The following is a 4,871-nucleotide window of genomic DNA, read 5'->3' on the forward strand; positions in this document are numbered from 1 at the left end:
GGCATTCCACCTCATGTTATTGCCCCCCCCCCCCCCCCCCCCCCCCCCCAAATGGATTTTCTGGATCCGCCACTGTTTACAGCCAGTGTTGATTTTATTTATCCAGGTTAAAGCTTCGGTTAAAGCTATCAATTCAGCTGTAAATACTGAAACATTATCGCCAAGGCGAGCTCTACCTACAAAGACGTTTACTTGGGGTTGTTCTTCTGTGATACAAAGGTCATTTCCGTCCTGTCTGTTTGAGGATCTTTGGAGCCATCGGTGTAGACGTGTACATACCCTCTGTATCGGTCATTTGTGGGTCGACTTTATTTCATTTCAACTTGTTTTTCATGCTTATATCCAATTAAGGTTCAAGCACACCTCAGCTATCTGGACTGTCCGTCCAGGACAGTGGGTTAGTTGTTAGTGAGGGAGAAGAGGGTTTAGTGGTCTTATACTTATCCATTGAGTCATTAAAACTCGCTCTGGGTGGGAGCCGGTACCGGGCTGCGAACCTTGTACCTATCAGCCGTATCTCCGATGGTTTAACCTCGACACCAAAGAGATGGGTCGCCGACTTGAGTGGCGTATTCATGATCTATTTATAATCCAATGGGACAATCCGGTATTAAACCATATGTCTAGGCCAAGACGTGTCACAGCTAGCCAATCAGAACGTCGGCATCCTGTTAAGATATGCTAAACCAGCTGTTACCCATTTATATCTAAAGCTTGAAGGAAAAGAAAGGAAAGAGCAATAAAGAGAGACTTGGCAAACAGCATAGTATAAAATTGATTGTCACCAACTTTCTTACAACGAAAACAGTAGGTGAAAAGACAGAAAGAGAGAGAGAGAGAAAGATGGAATTATTTAAGGTTTTGAAAGAGAAATGTTTAAAATCAGACAGGAAGTTCAAGGACCCTGATTTCCCCGCAGAATCCCGATCTTTGTATTTCGAACCCGAGACTGATCCAGACATACAGTGGAAAAGACCTAAGGTAAGTTTGATTATAACTTTGATAGTCTACCATCACTTTGTTGGCAATAACACCGACGTACGTCTACGCAGTATGTATAGACAGCCGTTCAAAGTCAAAGAAAAAATGTCCCATTGCTGTGGTGTAAAAACAAGGTAATTCCTAGCAGAGGTGGATCTAGGAGGGGGCTAGGGGCCCGGGCCCCCCTAAATTTTGCAACAGTTATAATTTTATTATATATTAATTTTCATTTTACGATCCCCTCCAAACCTCCCCCAAAGTTCCATTGGCATTCCTCCTCATGTAATTGAGCCCCCCCCCCCCCCCCCCACCCAATTGAGAATTAAATTGTGTTCGGTCTGACGTTTATTACAGCTGTGTTTTGAAATTCCGAAAAATAACGAAACAGAAAGTAGAAATTTCGTCGAAGAATATGTTCGTAGACGAGTATCGTTACGTACTCTAAAAACCGTTATGTTAGTGACATATCCATTTACCTCAGCAGCCACCTACTAAATGTAAACAATATCTGTACTGACCTACCTGTATCTATTTCAAATACCTCTGTTTCTAGTGAAACATACCCCAGCTGCCATGTACAAAATACTGATAATGTTTGTAATGATGCTATTGATTTTCCCATATCTATTTCAAATATCATTGAGTCTGGCGAAACAAACTCTAGCTGTAATGTACAAAGAGTTGATAATGCATACAATGGTGTTTCAGATATAACTATATCCACTTCAGAAACTAATGAAGAGTGTGAATATTAACACAAACTCTAAACATTTGAAAATACATAGTCTGAATGTATGTGGGTTAAGAAGCAAACTTGTAATACCTGAATTGATAGCATCTGTAGCATACATTGAAGAGTATGATATTATCTGTTTAACTGAAATTAATAGTATGTTAAATTTAATCCCAGGTTACTCAGTGTATTTAAATAATAGAAAAGGTAAAAAGACATCTGGAGGCATTGCTATTTGTGTAAGAGATCATATGTGTCATATGATTAAGGTAAATGAAAAAAAAAATTCTCAGTATATATCTTGGTTCAATATTTCCATAAATGAAACAAATAACATAACAGCAGGAGTGGTGTATATCCCGCCAATTGGGTTCCCTTATTTCACTGATAATACTTTTGACATTATTGAAAATGAAATTTCTCAAATTGTGGAACATGGGAAACCTTTTCTTCTAATGGGTGATTTTAATGCAAGAACCAAGTGCTTACCAGATTATACAACCCCAGTTGATAACTCTGTATATATTGAAAATGATGATATGGAAATGTTTATAAATGACATCTTAATCCTAGCTTATATGTACCCAGAGACAGGGCAAGCAAGGATAAAAGCAGAGTAAATGGTCATGGTCATAAACTTTTAGAACTATGCAAACTACACAATATGTATATACTTAACGGTCGATGCGGAAAAGATAAGTATATAGGTAATGTAACTAGCAAAGATTGTAGCCTGACTGATTATATTAGTGGTACTCACCATATTTTTGAAATTGTCTCTGCCTTCGAAGTTTGTGATTTCGACCCACTTTTTTCCGATATTCACTGTGCATTAAGCCTCGTACTGTAACAATAATAGCCTTACCACTTGTACCGGTACAAACACGCACATCACGAGCGAAATATACAACGACACAGCACCTATTAAAATATGTAAATGGATTCCTAATAAACGTGATGAATATGTAAACAATATTAATACCAACCTACTTGCTACAATTTCGGTAATTCTTGATAATGAATTTGTTGACATCCAAACAGTGTGAACCAAACCTCCACAATGCTGAAAAAACTATTTTTAGACACTGCTGCAATAACATTTGGTCACGTGCAAACACGCTTAAACAACCGTGCTGAACCGCAAAATAGAAATCAACGTTTGGTAAAATGTGTCAGGTGCTACCAAAAAAATATCACAAAGCGAAAAACCAATATGCAGTAAATAAAAATATTAGAAATAAAGCTGTATTACAAAATTCCAGTAAATGTTATAAAACATGTATAGCCAGAGCTATTTCTCGTAATATACTGAGCGCAAGTAGAAACTTTACAATCATATTTTTTATCGTAAATTATTATGGAGGAAATCAGTTGAAATTTGCGTTACATAATGGATGATAAAGGTCTTCCCGATGATACTGCACGGACGGGGCGGAGTGAAAGCGCACATATTGTCTTTCTGCACGTCTAAAGCGCAAAACCTGACAAACATGTGCACAGGGTCACGTGATCAACACAGTGAACGCGTATGCCTTCAAATCAATTCACACGTGTATTGTTTAACAGGAAAACACATTAAAATTTCTGGTGACAAATTAGTGACTGAATGCCACGCCTCACAAATGCAGAACGTGAGCGTGCTGTGGGTAGGCTACACGCAGGACAATCCGTTGCGGCAGTTGCTCGCACATTAGGATGCAGCCGACAGACAATTCACAATCTCAGAACCCGTGTGCAACAGACAGGTGTAGTGGCGGATCGTCCGAGGCCAGGACATCCGCGTGTGACGTCACGCCGAGAGGATGGACAAATCAGATTACGTCATCTTCGTAATCGGTTCGAGACGGCCGCGTCCACAAGCAGACAATTGTTCAGGGGTCGGGTGTCACAATCCACCATCAGGAATCGACTGCGGACTGCTTGTCTGCGAGCTAGGAGACCATACAAAGGACCCATTTTCACATCATTTCACCGTCGTCAACGTCTGGAATGGAACCGACGACACGTTAGATGGAATCAGAGACGCTGGAATAACGTTGTCTTTAGTGACGAGTCACGTTTCACACTTAGGTTTGCTGATGGCAGGGTACGGGTGTGGCGTAGACCGCGAGAATGCTATCCGCAGTGCTGTGTTCAGGAGGTCGACAGATTTGGTGGCGGCAGCCTAATGGTTTGGGGTTCATTTTTTTCCCATGGTCGTTCCCGATTGATTGTCGTCCAGGGCAACCTCACTGCCGCACAATACCGTGATCAAGTGTTGACACCGGAACTGCTGCCGTTCATGCAACAACACGGTCCAGGATTGACATTTCAACAAGACAACGCTACACCCCATACAGCGAAACGCCGGTATCAACGTCATGGATTGGCCGTCCCGTTCACCAGATCTGAATCCCATCGAACACATTTGGGATGAATTGGGAAGACGACTGAGACAGCAGGTCAACCCACCGCAGACCCTTCAAGCTCTTGGACAGGCACTGATCAACCAATGGCGACGACTTCCGGTACGGATTTTCAGAGGAGTTCTTCGGTCGATGAGAAGACGTTGTGCGGCTGTGGTGGCTGCGCGAGGCGGTCACACGCGTTACTGACTTCAGAACGTGCCACAATCTCATCATGTGAAAATCGTTTTGGGGGGTCACATGACATCAGGCGGTAATACGCAATAAATTGATCCCCACATCGACTTGTGTCAATTTGTATTGCTTCTCAAATGATATCGACATCCTTACATAGCAGTTTTATAGTCATGCACCCTGTATTTAATTATAAATCCTATACGGAAAAGAAAATGAGACAACTACGTACTGAAGATCCAAAAGAATTTTACAAAATATTAAAAGGCCACAAAACACCAGAAAAGAATAGACCATCAGTAGATAGTTTCTCGATTTTTTCACCAACTTAAATAAGCGCGACCAATCTGATGCTACCTATGATTTTAACATAAATAATATATTTCAAGAGGTAAACGATAATGATAGCGGCGCTCCGGATCATCCGAGAGAGTACCTTTAACATGCCCCTGTACCACTAAGGTTTCAGGCAGGATCATTCGAAACATTCTCCGAATCCACATTGGAACTGGAAGGTAAATTTTTTCGTTAGAAGACACCTCCCCCAGAGACGGCGGCCGAACCTGTAGGATAGGAAC

The sequence above is a fragment of the Gigantopelta aegis genome, chromosome 8 (assembly GCF_016097555.1).
Source record: "Gigantopelta aegis isolate Gae_Host chromosome 8, Gae_host_genome, whole genome shotgun sequence".
Taxonomy (NCBI): domain Eukaryota; kingdom Metazoa; phylum Mollusca; class Gastropoda; order Neomphalida; family Peltospiridae; genus Gigantopelta; species Gigantopelta aegis.